At 38.1% G+C, this 24,237-nt stretch overlaps 1 long non-coding RNA gene across 1 annotated transcript; it reads left to right on the top strand.

Annotated features, from left to right (window-relative positions):
• The first annotated feature begins 376 nt into the window (after positions 1-376).
• Positions 377-21,455, top strand: LOC125356025. Its single transcript, XR_007211804.1, has 4 exons — positions 377-388; positions 3,142-3,143; positions 6,229-6,241; positions 21,312-21,455. It is a non-coding gene; the product is annotated as an uncharacterized LOC125356025 (long non-coding RNA).
• Positions 21,456-24,237: the final 2,782 nt, after the last annotated feature.

Here is a 24,237-nt window from a genome sequence, read left to right as displayed (position 1 = left end):
TTTAATTACACTTTGTAAGTAGCCAGCATACACTTGCCACTCTTTCTACAACTAATTTCAAATACAGCCCCCATATCCAGTTCAGTAAAAAGGGAACTAAAACACCTCTAACAGAAGTCTGACAGTGTTATTTAGTTTAATGATTGGCTCCATCTGTGGGAATGGCTGGTTCTGTGGAACAAAGAAGAAATCATAGCTTTGATTTCTAGAAATTTTTAGCCAAGTGTCACAGAAGAATAGTTAATGATCCAATTTGAGACACTGATGGGGTTTGCGTTTATCTACATTTTAAAAGTGATTTCATTTTCTGGTACTAGGAGTCCATGGGGCTTAGTGGAAAGAACATTGGTCTCATTCTAGAGACTATCTGGTTGACATTAGTGGAATTGTGCTTTGTCTCACCTTTGCTATGAACCTGAGGCAGCTACTTGAAAATTTTAGCTCTCCATCCACTTATCAACATATTGAGGATAACAAAAAATTGCCTTGACAAATTTTTATGATTAAGTGATATAATAGTTTTAAAACTGTAAACAAGTTTAAGGTCTTCTATTAACATTGAATTGTTTAATAGTTCTGGTAAAAATAATAAAATTTTTATCACCCATGGTCATTTTCTATAATGTGAGGAAGGCTGGAGGAAGATAAAGAAATAGGCTGCGTTTTATAGATGACAAAAACATCAACAAAGAGCATATTAGTAATTTTACTTCCTTGAGTTAGTTCTAATTACAATAGGAAAATTCTATTTTTATTGGGGTTCAGTGGAGTGGAGTGAACCTCCTTTTCTTTTTCAACCTCTTTTGAATGCTTATAGTACACTTGGCACGATGCTAGCCATAGTGAGAATTACAGAATATGTGATATTTCAAGACTCATATATCATATTATGGGGCAAGACTATATGTATATATAAATTGTTATATATATGTATATATAAATTGTATACATTTTAAGGAACATTTGAAGTTGAAGTTTTAAAAATAAAGAAAAGGAACGGAAGTAGAGGAGAGAATGGAAAAAGGGACAAATAAGAAAGGAGGTTGAGGGGAGGCTAAGAGGAGGAGAGGTGGGAAGGAAAAAGGAAAGAAAAAAATAACTTTAAAACATTCATGGAAGAAAAAAGGATTTGAGTAGGGCCCAGATAAATGGTTATGAATTGGAAATAGAAAATATGGAAAAAGATAGATTTCAGGAGATGAAACATAATAAGTAAAAATATAAAAGAGGGAATCAAATGACACAATAGGTGATTGTAAAATAAAACAAGATTTGCAAATGTTATTTAGATAAACAGATATTTCTTAGCAATATTCATCAGACATTCAATATAGCAAACAGTAATTTATGTAATTGATAATATTTCTGGAAGACAAGAAATTTGGATGAATAAGGCTAATCTATAACCAGTGAGAACGCTTCAAAGGCAAAAGAAAGATGAAAGTCAAAGGACCAAATCTAGCAAGGGCAAAGTCAGGTGTCAAAGTCAAATGAGAGAATCTAATGTTCAAAATCAAGGAGATAACACCAAACAAAGATAGAATCTTCAAAGAGAAAGAGTTGATGTTGGAAGACCTTAGTCTTTCCCAAAACTATGTAGTGATTGGGTTTTTAATCTAGAAACCAACAGAAAACACTCAAGGGTCACATTCAAAACTCAGGACTGGCTTTGGGGAGATATAATGATATGTAATAGCTCTCACAGACCAAATATCGCATTACAACACTATTTCTTTAAGATCTGATACATAGGAGAAGGTTTTTATGCTCATGGGCCCCCAAAATAACAGAACCTGAAACATGCCTCAAGGAAAGATTATTTTATTTCAGGTAAATTGTTAATGCTATAAGTTTAGAGAGACCTAAGGAAAGATGTAACTCTAAGATTGGAAGAAAACTCTAATTAAAGTAAATTATGTTGCTCCTGCTATTTATAGTGGAATATTTCTCTTATGTCATTTATGATAATAAGGTAGAGATCTAAGAAAGAAAATTTAGTGTTTTCCAAGCTGAGTCTCCTCTTAAAACAAGTGTCTATCAGGTAGTTATATAAATGTAGGAATTTTCCCTGCAGCTCTCCACAGAGCAACCGGCATTGCTGCATGGATTCTATCAGAACTTTGGCAGGGGTAAATGCTTGTCAGGCTGTGAAATTCTTATAGAAACCTTAACCTGAAAACCAAGTTTAGCAGAGGAGACTAAGGGAATACAACCAGGAAAACAATATCCATTTGCTTGACAAGTTTATAGAAGGTAGATGGGAACCCATAAATTGGACTGCTGTCTGAAATTAAAATCTAGATTTCATTAATCTGGTTAATTTTTGGCACTTTTGGTGTTTTCTTAGCTTATAAGTAAAAGAAAACAAAAAGAATAGATATTATGAACTGACAACACAATCAGTTGAATGAGCCTGTAGAAAAATGCAGATCCTGTCTACATATTTTCAACCAAAATAAACTCCAGATGGTCTGAAGTTTTAAATGTAAATAACATAAGCCACAGTGTATTAGAAGAAATTGTCAAATAATTATAGTTTACTTGATAAAAGAAAAGAGCCCAGGGAAATCCTCAAAAACCATAGTTCATAAAGGAAGTCACTGGTAGATTGGATAAAATAAAAAGGTTAAATTTGGTAAGGCAAAATACAGAATTAAAAGTTAAGTCACAGTCTGAGAAAGCATTTATAATACATGTATTTATTTTCTTAATACTAGTACATGTTTCTTAATATATAAGGCACGTAAATTTAAGAAATTTCATAGATTAAGAGATGACAGGGGGCAGGGAATATGCCTAGTGGCAAGAGTGCTTGCCTCCTATACATGAAGCCCTGGGTTTGATTCCTCATCACCACATACATAAAAAAGGCCAGAAGTGTCACTGTGGCTCAAGTGATAGAGTGCTAGCCTTGAGCCAAAAGAAGCCAGAGACAGTGCTCAGCCCTAAGTTCAAGACCCAGGACTGGCAAAAAATAAATAAATAAATAAAAAAGAGATGATAATTCCAAAGGAAAAAATGAAATGACCATAAAAAATAATGTGCATTGCTATAAATGATAAATAAAAATTTGATTTGAAAATCTTGTGTTTTTCTTTGACATGATATAAAAATAATATTGGTAGGGGTATGGGAAAAGAGCAGTCTTGTACATTACAGGAACATGAGTAACTTTTATTTAATACTTCTGTTACTAGGTATTACACTCTATTTTACCCTTTATATATATTTTTAAGTTTAATCTTCAGAACATTCTACAACATAAATTATGTTATTTTAACCTATTTCAAACGTCAAGAACTTACCTAGAACCTTCCAGTGGAAGGACAGACACTAAGGTCACATCTAAAGTCTAGCCTGGGGGTCATAACCTTTCTCATTACTGAGGCTTTCCCTCTTCAAGAAGAATGTAAATTGATCATGTCTTTCTGGAAAACAGTTTGGCTAAAAACAAACTGCAAGAGTTGTCCAAAGATTTACATAGTTTTACCCATAAATTCTTCTTTTAGGAATAATGCAATGCGAGAAAAATGATAATTTTATCTTCAGAGATATATATATATATATATATATATATATATATATATATTTTTTTTTTTTTTTTTTTTTTTTTGGCCAGTCCTGGGCCTTGGACTCAGGGCCTGAGCACTGTCCCTGGCTTCTTCCCGCTCAAGGCTAGCACTCTGCCACTTGAGCCACAGCGCCGCTTCTGGCCGTTTTCTGTATATGTGTTGCTGGGGAATCGAACCTAGGGCCTCGTGTATCCGAGGCAGGCACTCTTGCCACTAGGCTATATCCCCAGCCCCTCAGAGATATTTTTTATTGTGTGGGTTGAAAAGGTAATCCAAACATTAAAGGAACTGGAAATGACAAGGAAAATGTAAAGGGCATCTGTTGGGATGTTCTATAAATATATGTAGAAATACTTAGAGTCAGCAAAATGTGCTTTTAGTTCCATACACATTTCAGAAGCAGTTCTTCTATTCAGTTGTTGCTGGGTCCAGTTATAAGCCCTGTTTATGGTAATATTATTCTGATTTCTAACATCTGCAGTGTGATCTTTATGTGCTGAGCATTTATGAACAAAACAAGTATCTCCCTTGTCATGAAGCTTACATTCCATTGGGAGATACAGAGTCTGGACAAAAATAAAATGGAAATTTTATAGCATATTAGAGGGCAATAAAAAGAAAAAAGTAACCATATAAATTGGTAGCAGCAATTGAAATTTAGAGAGAATGACCAGGATAAAGTTCACAGAGAAGAAACTGGAGAGCAAACAAAACATATCACAGAAACAAAATAAAACAGAAGAAGGAAATAATTTTCCTGAGGTCTGACACCTCCCTAGGGCAAAAACTCAAACACAAGCCCTCCATAAACATTCTCATACTCCTATAGTATAGATTAAAAGTTCAAAGAATGCTTCCTAGTAAATTAATAATAATTATCAATTGGTGATAAGACACTAATTTTTGGAGTCTACCATGTTTATTGACATATGTGGCATGTTATATCTTGTGTTGTCTTTGTACTGATGAAGAAATAAGTGTAAGAATAGCCTATTAGACCAATGGAATTAAGACACCAAGACCCAATTCACTTCTCTGGCTTCTGTTGAACATGTAGTTCTCTTGTTCTACATGGAATCTTATCATTATAACTGTTATCTCCTGGTTATGGAATCTCAGACTGGCCATTGGATTCCCTCCTTATCGTATTTACTATTTAATTACTCACTCAATTAATGGCCAGATCTAATAGAATTTCCTTTCATAATCCCCTCATATAGTCCTCTTCTTTGCTTCATCCTGCCTGTGACACTGGCTTTCCTTGTTGAGCCTCTTTCACTGTCTCCCCTCTGAGAAAGGCATGTACATTAATCTCTCTGTGCTTCACTCTGCATGCACAAGACTGGCTTCAGACCTGGTTAGTAGCTGGATTCTAACCAATCCTCTCTAGGTGATTGCCCTGGTCTTGAGCTTTCAGTACCACCCAAGTACCAATTAAAAGAAATACTAACTCCTTATTCTGACATTTATGGCTAGAAGTAGCTGACACTTTTTATTTTTTTCACTACTCTTGTGCATGTTTGATGGTCCATCCAGGAAAACAATTGTAAAGCTTACCACGTAGTCTACTTTTCCCTACATTACCCAACTCCTTGCAGTTGGGCCATATGGCTAACTTGGCCAATGAGCAATTAACAGAAAGGAAAGGTGTTCTTCTGCACCAAAGCAGAGAAGAACAGGTGTGAGCTTTCCATGTTTCCTTATCTGCATCCTGAAGCCATAGAGAAGGCTGCACATTCGTATCATACAGCTACAAAGTGGTGGGTGCTGAGTCTCCACCACTGTGACGGATATGCTGCACAAACAAGCAAGAAATCTTGTGTGGGTGTGCTGTTATATCAGCCACTGGACTTTGAAGTTAGCTGCTGCAGATAACCTAACCTTCCTAAATCAGCACATCAGCCAAGGCTGGCAAACACATCAAGGTCCATACAGTATTGTATTTTCCCTTATATATACTTTGCCTTTGGGTATTTCTCCATTAAGAACATCCTTTTTAGAATGATCAATTCCTCCATCCCTGATCACAGCACTGTCCTTATTGACATTTTATTTATCCTTCCAGACCATCTTTAATGTTATACCTGTCTAGGCACTTATCCTTATTTTAAGATCAAATGCAATTTCTCTTTCTTCCAATTATAAAGAAGTTTGCTAGTTTTGTTTTAAAATTACTCTTTATGAATTCCTTCTCATCCCATAGTTAGTAGAATACCTTTTTTTTTTTTTGCCAGTCCTGGGCCTTGGACTCAGGGCCTGAGCACTGTCCCTGGCTTCTTCCCGCTCAAGGCTAGCACTCTGCCACTTGAGCAACAGCGCCGCTTCTGGCCGTTTTCTGTATATGTGGTGCTGGGGAATCGAACCTAGGGCCTCGTATATCCGAGGCAGGCACTCTTGCCGCTAGGCTATATCCCCAGCCCCAGTAGAATACCTTTTTTTCTATTAGAAAGCAAGATCTTCAGAGGGTCTGATACATACTTATATAATCAGCCTTCACAGGCTCTTGTATCTAATAGTTTTCTGAAAAACATTCAGGAAACTAAGTTGAACTGAAAAAACAACAATAAATTTACTATAACAATGGTCAAAGAAAATATATTTTGGTATTTAGGGGAACTAAGGTCTCTATAATGATATTTTACATAAGTTCTGTTAGCTTCTATTTTTCTGTACTTTTGCCATGAAATGGTAAACTATATTTTCACTATTGTCTTCTTACAATACATCTCATTGGTTAGTACAAAATGAAATACTAAATAACCTGTCACTAAGTTAGGAAGGACAGAGTACATAAAATATTTCTATAGTTGGCTAGGAGTGTAGCTCAGTGCTTGCTGGGTTCAATGCCCAGCCCTCAAAAATATTTCTGTAGTAAATATTATGTCAGCCAAAATGTAATTACTATAAGAAAGAGCCCTTTTCCATCTAAAATGAGAATGTTTGAGAGCCAATGGCAATCTCAATAAGAGAAATGCCAACTGATTTTGAAGATTGTTTTTTATGTTTTGTGAAGGTTTCTTACATATGTCTCAGTTAATTGTTTGGGTCACTCTGTGCAGTAGGCAGGTACTACCTTTACTTTAGAGATGAAGTAACAAAATCCCAACAAGGTTAAGTGACCTGTACAAGGTTAAACAGCTAGTTACAAATCAGTCTTGAGGTCTCCTAACACCTGGCTCACTATCATTTGTTCTATATAGTTTTTGCCTCTCCTTATCTAAGCTTAAGAAACATCTTGGATATCATCATTATGCTTATGTAATGTGTTATTTTGGCAGCCAGGTAAGTAGCTGGGAAAGGCATAACATATGCCTACACATGCACATTCACATAATTATACAGTCTTCTCCAGTCTGGGCCAAAATAGACGTAATTCTGTGTTCACTGCTGGTGAATACGGAATCCTTCCATATCAGTGTGTTTAAGAATAAGTCAGTATACACAGTCTGTAATTGAATGTCAAGAAATATGAAAATATATTGTTTTATTGCTACTGTTCATTGATTTATCGAAGTGATTTATTGTCAATGGACATGCAGTACAACAAATCACTTTCCTGACACCATCAGCTGCCTTAACTAGGTTGTCAGTTCACGACATTAAAGGTAATGGATGGTGATTATTGTACAGTAATGGGTTTAATCAGCGCTTTGAATGACTTAGCAGTCATGTCACAGTAGAGCCAGCTCATCATTCATCAAGGCAGCATTTTGTTTACCAACATCATCTATAATTCATTTGATTGTTGACAATCATCAGCAAATACCTCTCAGGCAAAGTTTTATCAGAGATGGAAATCTGCACAGCTGCGGCGTTCTGTCATCTCATGGAGCTGCCAAGCAGACACAAACGGGGCAGGATGCTTTTGCCCCCGACGCCCATTCAGGCAGCTTCCAAAAACCGAGCTTCTAGTCATCTGATGATCCCACAAATGGGATCATTCTCAATTTTATCCCCTCTACCTTCTGCTCCCATGATGTCTTGCAAGACTTTAGATCTAGTCTAGATCAGGCTGGGAAAAAGAGAGACGTAGCATTTTATTGCTTGGGTCCACTTAACAGGGCTAAACACATGGTTCAGACTCAGCACTAGTTACAGCAGAGCTGATATACTAGACTCCTCTATGCTGGGACAGGTTTGGTGATCTGCTGGGGCAGATGTGGCAGGGGTTCCTTTTTGGAGGAAATTGTAGGATTTCCTACAGGAAAACTCAAGTATAATACTAGGATCATGTGTGTGCGCGCGCGTGCGCAAGCGCGCATGCATATGTACACATGTGCCACATGAGCGTGCACCCTTCCCCTCCACCACCACCACCACCCCTGCCCACCCCCCCCCCGCCTGTCCATCCAGTATTAGGCCTTGAGCTGAGTGCTGAGTGCTGTCCTTTGGCATTTTTGCTTAAGGCTGGTGCTGCATTACTTGAACAACATTTCCACTTCAAGCTGTTTGCTGGCTAAACGGAGATAAGAGTCTTGAGTTTGTTTGTCAGGCTGGCAAAGTAGGGTCTCAGACTCCTGAGTAGCTAGAATTACAGGTGTACTCCTAATTACAGGTGAGTCACCCCACCCAGTCACACTAACATCGTATATGGCTCTTTGAACATCTGATTTCTTTCCCCAAAAAGAAACACAAATCTTTATAAGTTATCATTTTACATATTGTAGTGAGTTGCCAACTTTCTGAAGGGTAGGCAGAGGCAGTGAGGTAAAGTGGTTATGGCCCTGGATTTTGTAAGCAGTACATTTGGCTAGAGTATCTTCTCTGCCCATTATCAGTTGTAAGCCCTTATACAAGTGACTACATATCTTAATTTTAATACATAAATGGATATAATAATTTCTCCTCTGTCCTTTGGTCCTTGTGAATTTTAAAGGAATTGATGTGTGGTAAGTACTTAGCACCATACCCTGAACAGAAAGTGTTGAGAGTTTTTATTTTTGTATTTTTTCTTTTCTTTATTGGTTGTTATTGTTTTTTTAATTCTGAAGTTTTTTTTCCTTAAGTTGCAGAGCATTTGTCCAAAAGGAAAAGAGCATTCAAAGGTAAAGTTAGAGTAGAAATAAAGCCTTAGTTATATGAGGTCATTATTGTGGGCTTTTCTTTTTTCTTTTTGGTCATTGGGCTTGAACTCTGGGCCTGAGCGATGTCCCTGAACTCTTCAGCTTAAGGCTAGCATTCTAGCACTTGAGCCCCAATACCACTTCCTGTTTTCTGGTGGTTAATTGGAGGTAAGAGTCTCATGGATTTTCCTGCCTAGGCTGGCTTTGAACCACAATCTCAGGCTCAGGCTCAGCCTCAGCCTCCTGAGTAGCTAGGATTACAGACGTAAACCACTGGTGCCAGGCCATTATTGTGTTTTTAATCCCCATGTTATTCATTTTCAGACACAATGCCAGCAAGAGACATAGGAAGGAAAACAGTGCTCACAACCATGGAGATGATCTGTCAATTACGCATGGGCATGATAAATTATGAGGCTCTAGACATTTGCACAAGGAGACCAAAGGAAAACATCTTAGGAGACAATGACAAAGGCTCACTAGCTATGGGCATATAATCATATAAAATGACATTTATTGAAATGAACTGTAAGAAATGAAAACAAGATGTTTTTGTTATTTTGCTTTTGTTTTTGTTTGTTTTTCTGCTTTGTCTATGTTTTTTATTTCTGTACCTTTTCTCTTGTATGTGATTTTATGTTTGGGGGAGGGTAAGGGAGAGCAAAGAAATGGTGGGACAAAAGATGAACGAATGTAGCAGTGATATTCACTAGACACTATGTTGAAAATGAATTATAAAACGTGTGGGGAAGGGAGGTTGGGAAGGGAAAACTGGGAGAAAATGAGGAAAGAGGTGACCCTGTTTCAAACGAAATGTACTCATTACCTCATTATGTAATTGTGACCTCTCTGTATATCACTTTTACAATAACAATAATATATATATAAAGCCAAACCATGGAGCTGAAAGAAAGAGCTCTTCTGCTAAAACATGATGGCAGACTGCAATACAAGTTATATTACCTTAGCTTTCTATATAGCACCTTTGACTTTCTAATGTTAACTGCTGAATGGGAGGCAGTGGTACCCAATGGGAGTTGACCACCACACACCAGGAAGGATAGCAATCCCTAATACAGGAAGTAGGAACAGTGGGAACCAGGAGATGCCACAGAAGCTGCAGGTGTGATGGGTTATATGCTGGAAGTGTGAGCCCAGTAACTGAGAGCTGACTAAGACTAGGAGATAAAGGACAAGGAAGGCCTGCTGTGGCTGATAGGAAGATTAGGTTCTAAGAATATGTGGACTATTCTCTGAAGACTTCCAAACATTATTTTATAAAGTAGTTTATTTGAGGGAAAGTATTGCACCACCAGAGGCTGAAGACCCTGCCCTGGCAGAGTAGAGATGAGAATTAGCCAAGTGCCAATCACAACAATTAGCAACATGTCATTCTGTTCTCTGTTAGCTTCAATTTTCTCCTCCCCAAGTGGCATAAGAACATATACACATCAGTGGACAGTAGGCTAGTAGAGATATGTCTGAAGATCTTTTCAAAATATTGAGTTGTGTCTCTAAAAAATCTTCTTAGCAGAATCTCTGTAGCGGTTTGGTAGTGGTGAGGATAGACTCATAGTTGAAGTGGTGTGCAATGTGTGTGTATTCAAATTCTCCCTGTTATTCTCATTAATATTTTCATCAATCATCATCACAAATCATACCATCTCTGGTTTGTTTTCATTTGTATAATTCTGATTTACTTTCATTTGTATAACTTTGAACAATTTCATTGCATTAATTAAATTATTATGATCATATTTCATGTTTTCAAGTTCTAATTTTAGTTCTTTGCCTGTTCCTGCCATTGCACATTATGGAAGGAGTAAAGCTTCTTCCATTAGGTTCAGAAAAAAGCATCAGCTTAAGGGCACCACTTTCAAGTAGTTACGAAGTAATTGCAAATGTTATCGTCTTCATTGAGTGATTGAAATGTTGTAAACACTATTCACAATGCTTTTCATGTATTAACTTAATCCTCATATCAAGCTGATGAGGGAGGTGTGATCATTTTTCCTCTTACAGATTTTAAGCAGAATCAAGCACAAAGAAATAAAAGAACTTGGCTACCAGATTAAAAGTTGGCAAAGCCAGATTTTGAATGAAAGTATCTGATCAGAGGGACGACGCTCTTGACCCTTTCTTTATAGTGCATGACAATGGTCAATGCATGGAGTGAATAGCTAGAAGTAAATTCAGACTATGTGCTTTCTTCTCAGACCACAAGTAGGATTTTGAGTGGAGAACAAGCCCTTCTGTGCCTTTATCACGATTGACAGAAAGACTCCCATTGTTCCTCTTCTTGAAATTAAGTGTAATGACAGGCAGGCAACTTTGCTACTCAGCATTCTATAGATGCACAAGATATTCCTGTTTAATGTTGAAGGGAGAAGAAAGTGTGGCAGGCTGCTCTGGGAATCACAAAAGGGGGCATCCTACACATCAAAACTGACAACACCAAAAATGATTCTGTCTACCTCAGATTTAATTGGGGTCAAGCTCTTCTCTTGAACCTGCCAAACTCCAGGGTAAGTGATTTTCATGAAACTAGGCAGAGTCATCCTTGTGTGCTTGTGATGGGATCAGATGACAGACATGGACCCTTAGCCAAAAGATAAAGGAAGTGTGTGTGGGGGGGGGGGGAGGGGGGAAGACAAAGCTTCTAACTCCTAGGATTGACTCAGCACATTGAATAGCTTGCACTTTATTAGATAAACATTTCTGTCCACTTATTTTATCATCTGCAAAAAGCTGCAAAATTTCAGATTTAAACCACGAATATAAAAAAGTTCTGAACAACTATAAAGGGAACTTTTATTGTGTTTGGAACAACCCCATTTTCTTCCACCTCTATACTCCAGTAAGAGCTATCTGCCTATATGGTGGCTCCAGGAAATATTAATACATAAGTCTTCTTTTGGTCCAAACAATTTTATGTCAGGATGATAGGCAGTGACCTGAGGAAGGAAGCAGAAGACAGGAGAAAGGGTCTTACAAAATGAGCTTGTTCCCTTTGTGACAGGTGGGCACCATCCCTGCAGCGGTGGTTCCTCATTTACTGAAGTATTTTCTTGCCACATGCCCAGCATTAAAAAGCTGCATATGGCAAATATCATGCATTCTTTGACAGGACAAAACAAGACAGACCAAAGTGACCAAATAACTTGTAGACAGAACATATCAATGTAGACTGAACTAGCTAATTAAAGCTTTGGAAGTAGGTAGGGCTTGAGGAAAGGATTGACCACAAAAGGAATGAGAACAACCCAGAAGACAGAGACTGAATTAGCAAAGCTTTAAAGATGAGCGTCATTGGAGAATGAGGTGCCCTTTAGTAGAACTTGATTTTGCTGTGTGTCTGTATATTTAAATAATTGTGATCTGAAAGCATGCTAATATTACTGTAGGTTTTGATGAATCACACATGAGTCATCTAATTTTCAACCCTTCAAAATTTAATGGATGGGTGAAAGTTAGCAAAGTAGATTGAAAAAAAAAAAGCAATGATCACATTACAGCTTTCTTTCCAGAAGAAGAAGGCCAGGATGAAGTCTTAAAGTGACCTTTTTATTATGAAATGGGCATCATTTACATGCTTTAGCAATTAAGCCAGTTCAGTATAATTGGATAAGATACAGCCACAGATAATGTTATTTGCGCTAACTTTGAATTTGAGCTAACTTGAATTTTTAATCACAATAACATATTTATCACTGAATTAAAAAATAATAATTATAAAAATAAGATTCTTTGTTTTTCTTTCAAAGAAAAGGCTGGATATGATGGCACATGTAATAATACCAGCTAGTCAGAAGACAGAGAGAGAAGAGTTATGGTTTAAGACCAGCCTTGGCAAAAGTTGTGACTCTATCTAAAAATAAACTATAGCTGGATGCCAGTGGCTCACACCTATAATATTTGCTACTCAGTAGGCTGAGATCTGAGGATCGCAGTTCAAAGCCATCCTAAGCAATATAGTTTACAAACTCTTAACCACACACAAAAAAAAAGCCTGGAAAGCAGCTATGGTTCAAGTGGAAGAGCACACACAATCCTCAAATGGAAAAAGCTAAGAAAAAGTACCCAGACCTTCAGTTAAAGTTTTGGTACAGTACCATAAACAAACAAATAACAAAATAGAAATGATTAGGAGTATGGCTTAAGTTGTAGAGCACTTGCCTAAAGAGCATGAGGCCGGAATTCAAGCCTCATTACTGAAAAAAAAAAAGAACCTCCAAAAGGTAATTAATATGTCTGTTTATGATTGTACATATGAAAAGGTGCATTAGAATGTGAATATGTTGCTGTAGAAGACTGAAGGTGAGTAATTAAGCTACCTGCAAAGCCTCTGCTATTACTGTTACAAGCAAATCCTAACTTGGAAGCAACACCAGAATCAGTCTGCCTGCTTACATGCTGAGTCCAAATAAACAAACAAAAACAGTGGAGATTCCCTTGGGACTATTTGAGTACTTGATTGGTTCTGATAGAAGTCCTGATGATTGAAAAGTGGCAGGTGGCACATTATCATTGGGATAAAGGCTTTTTGAGTCCGCTGGCAGGTACCTTGGGGCCCATATTTGAATCAGGATGAAGGGACATAAGGAAATTTTTGTCTTATTACCAGAAATAAAAATATAAGTGGCATAGAGTAAAAACAAGAATATGAATGTGTTGGGTTACAACTTATTTCAGAGAATATGCAACTACCAATGAGTTATCCTTCTATGTATGTATATGGCCTGGTAAAGTCCTTCTCACATGGGCCCTGGGATTAGCCATGTGACTTGCTTTGGTCAATGGGACAGCAGGAAGTGTGATGTAAATTGAAGGCTTGATAAACTGCTTGTTTGGCTTCATAAGATCTTTTTTTAAAAAATCGCATTTTAAAGAGAAGTTTAGTTATCACATATGTTCCAAAGAATCATGCTCTGAGTGACCTAGCAGGCAGAATGTAGCATTACACCGTCAGTGATTACTGAAGAATTCAGTAGAACTTCTTAGCGATCCAGAAAATTATGAGATATCATATACTGGTCTTTTAAGCTGCTAAATGTTGATACAATACTATAAACTCAACTTCTCCTTTAGTATACCATGATTAACTTTTTATGTTCTTAAGCATAATTCAAGAAACTATTTTGTGGTTTTGCCATATTTCATTATAGCATTTGCTATATCCTATTTAAATAATATCTTAATGTTTAGCATGTTTGGGGTTAACTTTTAATGATCAATTAGTGGCCCTTTAATGACACTTGCATGTGTAGTTCAGGAAGCATAAAATTATTTTACTGCAAGTCTATAGATTATTTGATTTGGAACTCTTTGAGAATGGTACTCATTATCCCCCTGAAGCTCTTGCAACTGCCTTTGGTAAGTAATTGGTGCTCAAAATATTTATTAACCAAAATGAATACATAAATAAGCCTTATAAATAAGTTAGGAAACTAGCAGCTAGCTCACAAACTTTAGTACAGTGCCTTATAAAGGTAAAAGATGATGGGGAAAGATTGATATTAGTGTATGCTCACTGTTCCCTCATAATTTCATGCCATCCACAGCACTAGGAAGCATTTGAGTATTTATCTTGAATTCAATATTGCCACATCAAACCAATCACTTTTGTGTCTCATTCTCTAAATGCCCTGATTAGAGTAGAAATGATAGCCATTTGATTTGGTGGATAAATTGGTACTTTACTGTGTTTACCATACTAGGATATGTACGCTCATGTGTAATTGTATTGCCTCAAACCAAACCACATTTATCCATATTCTGATCTCTCTCTTTTTTTTTTAAGTAATGACTTCAAAGCAGTCTATTATCTTAAGGTTTTTGTTTCTTTAGCTCACTTTGTAAATAATAATAATTCTGGGATAGCCACATTGCTTTCTTTTTAAAATAAATTACTATTTGTCATTAAAGGTAATCCTTTATCGTTTTTAAAGATAAAGGAATAAAGATAACAATTTCTTTTCCCATTATTTTTTTCCTTTGGATAAAGGACATACCTTGTAATCTTCATTTTTAATTAGTCCTTAAAGCACATTTAATCCCCAGTTTAAAGCATAATATTCATGTTTAATAGAGAAAACAACAACCTGAAGGATATCAGCTTTAGTCTGTAACTACAGACCTAAGCTGTTCTGATAATACCATGGAAGTGGCACTGAAATTTAACAGTTATTCTTGTAGTTTCAATCTCTGACCCAGAAAACTTTTTCTTCACTGATTTTCATGGTTAGTTGTTCTGAATATCCACTCAATTTATTTTATACTTACACAGTGTTTACTTTACATCTATACAATGTCACCCCCAGCCATTTGGGGAATATTCAAGAAAAAAAGAACTAAAATTATTTGAACACAGTCTGCAGCCTTCTAAAATGACGTCTTGTATGTGATTGTGTGTGTGTGTACATGTGCCCAAACACACATGTATGCCTGTCCTAGGGTTTGAACTCAGGGCCTAGGCACTGTTCCTGAGCTTTTGCTTAAGGCTAGAGCTCTATTACTTAAGCCACATGTCACTTCTGGCCTTTTGGTGGTTAATTGAAGATAAGAGTCTCATAAACTTTCCTATCCAGGCTGGCTTTGAACTGTAGTCCTCAGATCTCAGCTTCCTGAGTAGCTAGGATTTCAAGCATGAGCCACCAGTGTCTGGCAGAAAGGACATTTTTAATCTCCATTTTGCAGGTAAAAAATATCAAGACCCAAGTGACTACAGAGGAAATTGGTTATAGAAATGACACTCAGATTTCTCAGAACAGAGCATACAATTCTGAAACGAAATGATTCTAGACACAGGTCTTGCAATTCCTGTGAGGACTGAGCAAATGTATGGACTTCCATTTTCCTACAAGCCACAGGAATAAAACACCTCTCTTACTATATGTAGGTTTAATATTGCTTTTCTTGCCTATTTTATGAGTTGAGTGAAGACTGAGCAAATGCATGGAATTCCATTTCCTTACAAGCCACAGGAGTAAAACATCTTTCTTACTATACATAGGCATAAAGTTTCCTTTCTTGTCTAGTTTATGTGATAATGGTTGGGAATATGCTTTAAAAATTGAAACATAGAAATGAATCATCATAAGCCACAGCTTCTGAATGAGGTTTTTTTTTTCTTGTTTGTTTGTTTGTTTGTTTGTTTTTTGCCAGTCCTGGGCCTTGGACTCAGGGCCTGAGCACTGTCCCTGGCTTCTTTTTACTCAAGGCTAGTACTCTGCCACTTGAGCCACAGCGCCGCTTCTGGCCGTTTTCTGTATATGTGGTGCTGGGGAATCGAACCCAGGGCCTCGTGTATCCAAGGCAGGCACTCTTGACACTAGGCCATATCCCCAACCCCTGAATGAGTTTTTAATGGCATAATGACAGGGTTAACATCTGGGCCCTGTCATTAGCATATTGACCATCTCTATGACTAAGAAAAAAAGCAAGTCTCCTCAGATGTCCATTAGAACTGAGTCTCCTGATTCCATTTTCTTCTTTGGACATATTGTTTTTCTTTTCTTCTGCTTCAAAGCAGACTTTGGTATATTTCTCTCCCTAAACTGTTGCAACAATAGAGTTGAGGTCTATTACTCAAGAATAATTCTTGAAAGGAGAAAAGCTACAACTATGTAGCCCTTTAGGAACAGGTATACTGGTTCTGGTGAGAGAACTGAGATAAATCATACCATTTCTAGAGTTCGAGTAGGATTATCTGTCAGCTAGTGTTTGCAAGGCTGACACTTATATATGAGTTTGGTGAGCCAACATTGCTTTTACTATCATCTAGAATCCTAGGTGTGGTCTCTTTCTTTCAGAATATTGGTATCTCTTTAACAATTTCCCTCCTGTTTTCTCTTAAGTGTACATTCTAAAATATCAACATATTTTTTCTAAGAATTGGAAATTAAATGATGAGAAATATATTCACCGTTAATTTATATTATGGTTGGTTGCTTTATTTATTGGTCCTTTACACATCTCATCTGTAAAATAAGAGATATTTGCTCAGGTATCTTTCCTAAATATTAAAGATGCGTTTGAGAATTCCTGGGTTCTTCTGAATGATACTTGTTGTCTTATTATGCCTTTTCTTTGTGATGGCAAATACTAATTCAATGTTCTAACACTTGGGGTATTTTTCCTTCCAGGGGTGATATTCACTTAGTCAAATTTCATGGTTCTTTTGAGCCATATATCATTTGTATATTTATAATACAAAATGGCCAAGTATTAGCAATTTCCTAGACTTCACCCCCACACCTCAAATGACTGCTTTTCTGCACATTGATCAAATCATACTCATCTTTTTTTTTCTCTAAAGAAAATAATATAATTGTTTTCTTGTTGAGATTATGGAGTTTAAAAGACTTACTTTTCTTCTGTAACCAAGAGTGATTTCTTTCCTCTGGTGATGCAGCTCAGAGCCTTGATACAAATGATACAGTCACGAATAAATATTGTGTCTTCATTTAATAGGTGGACCTGCTTGTGGCTGGAGGAAGAAAAAGCTGTGGAGACCATTCCTAGGAATGACGAGAAAAGGATGTGAAAATGAGGCCAGGTAACAATGAGAGAAAGGGCCTGGGGATGACACCCCCCTATCTTTCTCCAGGGAATCATGTTTTAGAAATGAAGTTATGATTGTTGAGAAGGCATCCAATGAAGGTAAGGAAGCCCGAATTTTGGAAATTATGGAGTCAACAGTCTCAAATAACACTTTACCGCGTCCAAGTATTAAATGTATTCTGATGAAGGATGAAACAGAAGTTGGTGATTCAACTGTGATTTATAATCTCTAGATTTAAAATATATTTTATGCTTTTCAATAGTGATATTTTCTCTCCATGAATTTACCTTAAAATTCATGTTAAAATGAAATATTAGAATGCCAATTGTGTGGCTAGCTCTAGATAGCTCTGTGGATCTCTGGCAAGGTGAGTGGAGTGACTCTGAAATTGTGACACATGCTCTGAGTGACTAGAAGGCCAGAAATGGCTTGTCACAACTAATCATTCTATGAATGATGAATTCATCACATGTTACAAAGTAGAGCGTAGGAGTCACATATATGGAAGGTATGGGTAGTCTATTTCTTTTCTTGTTGAGCATGCTTAGAATATGGTTGGAATATTTCCACTCATAGACAATGCCCAATATAACATTAGTGATTTTAAAGATGATATCAAACATTTATTGAGTACCTTGTATGTGGCGGATTTTCTATTAAAAAGAGCAACATGTTTATCTCATTTATACATGCAAAAACAGGAAGAAGCATAATTGCCCTATTTTCCCGGAACAAACATCTAGGTTAGGGGGTTAATTACTAAGGTTCAGTTCACTCAATTTACAAGAGGCAGTACCGGGGTTCAAGTCATGATCTACCTATCATAGTATGTAGGCCTTCACTACAGCCCTTTATGACCTCAGGTTATTCCTTCTGTAATGAAGTACTGGGCACAAGGAAGAGTATGGCTGGACATTTCAGTGACCTCTGAAAGAGTGGCCAGAGCTTCATGGAGATAAAGGCAGGCAAGACCAGTGAATCAGCTGGCACTGTCGGTGTTTGTCCATGAGAAAAAGGCTGCACAGCTCAGTGCCTGTATTTTGAGGCGGCCATATTTATCCCTGATTTGCTACTTTAAGTTAAACTCCAGGTGACCTTCTGGTTATTCATTTAGAAATTTGAGGTATTTCTAAGTAAAAGAAAATAGAGATTTACCCAAACCTTTATTCTTTTTTCCCTTGAAGTTTGAAATGGTTAACACTGAAACTTTCAGCCTTCACTAGCCTATTATTTCTTCTCTTGCATTGATTTTGTTCACCTTCTAGAAAGAATGGGAAAGCAGATTAAATAATTTCAAAACCTAGGTTACTATGGTGATGCAGGATAGAGTGATGTGACTTCTTCCTTTCAGATCTTGATAGTGAGAAGTCAGTCGATTTGTCCCTGTCTTCTACCAAAAGAGGCTCTTGGTATGATAGGATAGTAGGTGGGAGAAGTGTTTCACAGACATACTGGGAGAAATGCCTTTCTCTGCTTACAAGAGGACCACATGTAGAGCATTCTGAAGCTCACATTCAAAGGCTAATCAAGATCTGGATAATTTGAATAAATAGCTGCTGAGTCAGGTTTTTATGGATGTCCAAAGTATATCCAAAAGTCATCCACAGGTGACCACCATCCATCTCCATTCTTACATCAAGTAGTCCCTCAGTAGCCACAAGGAATTAATTTCAGGGCCTCTAATACAGACATTTGATTAATGTGCTGTTTCAACTATTTGATTTTTTTTTAAAGTACAAGTACTATTTGTATACATTGATAGAATACAGTGTTGTCATTTGATCCATGCATATAGTTTATATAATGATCAAATCAGAGTAGCACTACCTTCTCTTCAAATATAAACACTATGTGTTAGGTACCTTCAAACTATTTTCTTCTAGTACTAACTTTCACTTCATAGCATATTTGATTATTAATGGCTTGGCTATTTATTATCTATCATCTGCTTATTTATAAGTTTATTTTGTACTGATACTGGGGCTTGAACTCAGGGCTTTGAACTCTCACTTGTCTTTTCTACTCAAGGTTGGTACTCTTCTACTTGGGCCATCCCTCTACTTCTGGCTCTTTGCTGGTTAACTGGAGATAAAATTCTCATGGACTTTTGTGCTCAGGCTGAATTTGAGCACTCATCCTCAGATCTCAGCTTCCTGAATAGGTAGTATTCTAGACATTGGCTACCAGTGAACAGAAACTCTGCTTTTATTATCTGCCTACAATCTAATCACCCTTATGAGAGTTGTTTTTACTACCTTGGGCCGTTGTTATCTATTGGACTATTGAAATGGCTTTTATTTTGCTTTTATCCTTATAATTCCTTTTCCATACTGAAGCTAGACTGAGTAAAAGCCCAAGTCCTCAAAATTGTCAGATGGCCGCATTTGTTTAACTCTCCTGCCCACTGACCTAACACCTCTATCTTCATCCCCCATCACACCACTCTCTTGTTCTGTGTTCCACTCGCTCATTCAGTGTTATTTAGATACACAGTGCATGCTTTGCCTTTACATCATTGCAAAGTACTTTTTATGTTTGGCTCAAGTTTCCTTCCTTCATCTATGTACATTTTACTTGCTCACTGTAGAAATGCCATTTTATGAAGATGCCTTCCTTCCTGCCCTATCCCAGTACTCACTATTCCAACTACAGTATATGGTTTTATTTTTCTCCATAACATTTTTTATTACCTGACATACTCTTTTGCTCAATGAGAGGAGGAATTCCAGTGCTGAAGCCCCAGACCTTATGGCAGCGTATGGCTCAGAGCTGATATGCTCTGAAAAGTTGTTGGAAAAAATGAATGAAACCATCAATTATTTTGCTATAGTCACATGCACAAAACAGCCACACAAATAATAAATGAGCATACTTCTGTGTATGTGAAACAGAATCTACATGTTTGTGTATAAGCTGGTGCACAGGGCAATAATCCTTGTGCATATATAAAGTCTCATCTAACCATGGCATGCTTACTGACAAGAAAACATACTTTTACTTCTGGGTGTTTGAATCTTTTGGTATCACGAATAATTCCAGTAATCTAATAGTGTCTGTCTAATGCTTTGTGTGGCTATGATCTGATTTTTCTTTTTGCTGACTTTTGGTTTTCATTGCAAGATTAAGGAGTTTTCTTCTTCCTGAGTATTTTGGTAAAGACTTCCCCGAGTCATGTATTAGCAGTGATAACTGTGAGCTGTCTCCCTTTCTACTAGCATCTGCAATGATTTCTTTTAATCTCCTTCTCATTGCCCTCTAATTATGTAAAATTATGTTATATTAAATATAATTTCTTCTGGTAGCCACAGGGTGGCATTCATGTTCTTCACTATCATTTTAATGACTGACAGATTACAAGGTCACTTTGAATAGATAAATAGCCTATAGATTCTTTCCAGTGAGGTTCACATTCTGATTTTTTTTTCATATTAACACTTGTAAATTGCAGAACTTATTATGCTATTCCACCTGCACCTCATTTTGCTTCCAGCACCTTCAGTCTCTTCCTGCAGGAATCCAAGATGACTCTATCAGGTGGCCTTGTTTTAATATTCCACTCAGTCAAAGAGAATCTAATGAAAGCTAGCAGCTGACACTGCCTTGCTATTCATTTCAACTGAGCCATCACGAGAAGGTTTGCCAGCAGCCTTTAGTGTGGGGCTCTGACTGCATGCTTGCTGATAAATACTAAACTGAATAGCAAGTAGGATTGCTCACCCCAGCATGCTCGTGCCAGCCAAGGCGGTTTCTCCAAATGAGTTCTTGAGGTAGTAAAACCACCTATTTAATATTTAAACACAACTTTATTAAATGTAATGTCCGCCAGAGAGGGCTCCATGCAGATGCCCCGCCCCCCCCAACCTCCTTAAATCTCCACCCTGTTACCTAGGTAACCAGCATACCTGGAGGCAGTTACTTCCCCCTTCCCAGAGGTCACATCCTAATCCTCCCCCACTTTCCCCCCCACACCCAGATAAGGCAGTGCCTAGTGGGTTTGCCCCTTATTTCTGGCCATGAATCATGTGGGCCACAGGCCAGCAGTTTGGTAATAAACTTTCTGTCCTGCCTGAATACTGCATGACATTCTCCTTTATCAGCTACCTGTTTTAGTAGCTTTTTTTTCTGGGAGTATCCCCAGTCCTGATGGTCCTTTTTCCGCAAACCAAACTGCTGCTAGATGCCACGCGGGACTTTAAACCAATACCATTGCTGGCCTCCACATCCATGTCCACACCACTTCCCTACTCTGGTGAGTGAAATGCTGCTCAGCTTCTCTGTTGCTTCCATACCATGCCAGAGAGCTTCCCAGGCCCAGGGCTGGGGCACCTCGGGGCAGAGGATGCTTGGCTTTGGGGACTTGGCCTTGTTTCTCTCCCTCTCTCCAGAGGGCGCTGGGGGAAGCCAGGAAGCATAGCTGGGACACTGCTAGCACTCCTCTTGACAGTGCAATGAGGCCTGCTCGAAATACTCACACAGATACAGTTTTGCTACTGCAATGGTAAATGGTCAGAAGTCACTTATATTCGGGCTCTCTTTGTTCTCTCTCTCGTCCACTTTTCCTATCTTCCTCTTCCTTTGTCTCCCTCAATTGTCTACCTGCTTGCTTGCTTACTTTATAAAGCTCCAGGTCATACCATTCTGATAATGTGCCTTGCGAATAAAGCTGTCTCTTTTCACAGGCCTTCAAAACTGAGGCTTGACCACCAATGTGCTTTGTCAGCAAAGATATCTATGTTGCTTATTTTCTCTAGCATTGGCCACATGGTGGATATTGGGTTTAACAGGCACCACCATGGCACCAGCTCAGGCACCATTATGCCGTGCCACGTGTTCTCTGTTAGAGTGTTTGTGTCCTCCTGCCCCTTTTCTGGTCACCATGGCATCTCACTTAAGCTGAATCAGTTTATCAAAATATGGTTTCTCTATTCTGTAATCTGAAAATTTTTGTTTGCTAGCAAAGTTTTTGTTTTTCTAACTAACCACATGGTTCTAAAATATTGGGCAAAATGTCATTTGCTGCTGGAATTCCAAAAGAGTCTATGGTTGACATTCATTTTTGTGGGCTGTAAAATTTATGTGCACAGTGTGCATGTGTGTTCCATGTGTGTATGTCTGTCTGTCAATGTCATTTGTTAGTGAAGTCTTGGAAAAGGGAATTAAAGAAACAGTGTAGGGAGAAGACGGTATGAGTATGTCTTAAATTCATACAAGACAAAGCTTATTAAATTGGTGTATAATTGTTAGCTGTGATATCCGTGCTAAAACTCTCACCACATCTACTGATTTTTGTCATTGCAGAATTCTGGCAAGTATTTGTTAGTCAATTCTTGACAAGGTGCAGGTAAGCTTTAGTCCTCTTGGTCTCCTTGTTGTTTTAATTGGGAATTTAAAAAAGGGCTTTTTGTGGCAAAGACTCCTTGGATTGCAGTTCAAAGCCAGCCCAGGCAGAAAATCTCTCTAAAACTCCATCTCCCAACTAACCAGCGAAGAGCCAGGCTGGCAGCCTGGCTCAAGAGACTTATCTCTAACCAGCCAAATGCTGGAAGGGGCACTGTGGCTCAAGTGGTAGAGTACTAGCCTCTAGCAGATGTGCTCCAGAAAGAGTGCCCAGGCCTTGAGTTCAAGCCTCTGTGATTGCCAACTAACAAGCCATCCCAGCAACAAGCACCTAGACCCCTGGAACTCAGCCAGTTTGGGGAACTAGAATCATGAAGAGGAGTAAGAGGAGAATGATGTCACATCCTAAATAGAGTCACTTTATCTTGGCCTTTCATAATTAATCAGAGCCAGGGATCAAGAGATGGTAGCTTGTCCATCTAATGTCCATACCTCAGTATAAGAACTAGCTGAACTAGCTAAGTCATCCAATTTTTAATTTTCTGCCCTAAACCCTTCCTTTTGCCTTTTCTTTTTGTCCAGCGCCTGCCTCATGAGACTTCTTCCAGGCTTCATTCAAGGACTGGCATCTACTACCAAGGGACAGCTGCTGCTCGCCTTCTCCCAGAGGGGCCACATTTCCACCTTTAGCCCTAATTTCGATGCCCCTTGCCAGCAGGATGCTTCCTTCCAGAGAGTCTTCACCCTTTTTCACAACTATTAAAAGGCTGGAATGTAAGGTCCACCCTGGGAGGGCTCCATGTGGATGCCACCCACCTGATTAAGTCTCCACCCAGCTACCTGGGTTACCAACATACCTGGAAGCAGTTACCTCCCCCTTTCCTGAGGGGTTGCCCTTATCTCCGGCCATGCATCATCCAGTCCACAGGCCAGCAGTTCCGTTAATAAACTTTCTCTCCTGCCTGAATACTGTGTGGAGCTCTCCTTTATCAGCTAACTATTTTAATAACTCTTACATTGAATGAGGGAGGAGGTAACAAACAGTACAAGAAATGTATCCAATGCCTAACGTATGAAACTGTAACCTCTCTGTACATCAGTTTGACAATAAAAATTAAAAAAAAATAACTCTTACATTAAGCACATACACATACACATGCACACACACACACACACACACACACACACACACAAACACACACAATTTTCATGGGAAAGTTCAGCTCCATGGAAGTATGTGGATGAAGAACCAATCTCTTCTACTCTGGAGAGGGACATGCATTGCATTTCATTCATTTGTTCTTCTCATTAGCCTAACAACCGTTTATTTTACTCACAATCATCTTGTGCCTCATTATACATGCTATCATATTAATCTCTCGGTTATTATCTTCCCATTTTACTGATGAGGAAAGTGAGTTAACTATGCAGGTGACAATGTTAATGATTCATTATATGTGAGCAAACAGAATGGGAGGATAAACATTGGACTCATTTCTCTCTTTCCATCCCAGACCTGTTCTTGGGATGACATATAGGTATCTTTCTTTAGATGCCACAGATCCTGGAAGGCCTGCATTTTTTTTAAGTGTCTCTTGTGGGATGATTGTGCTAGGAGTTTTGCTGACCTTCCTCAGTTTGCCCATTTTTCTATTGAGCCCACCCTACTGCCCCCTTCTGCAATCATCTGAAATTTTGCATT

Source organism: Perognathus longimembris, chromosome 8 (genome assembly GCF_023159225.1).
Source record: "Perognathus longimembris pacificus isolate PPM17 chromosome 8, ASM2315922v1, whole genome shotgun sequence".
Taxonomy (NCBI): domain Eukaryota; kingdom Metazoa; phylum Chordata; class Mammalia; order Rodentia; family Heteromyidae; genus Perognathus; species Perognathus longimembris.
This window is presented reverse-complemented; position numbering and strand designations above follow the sequence as displayed.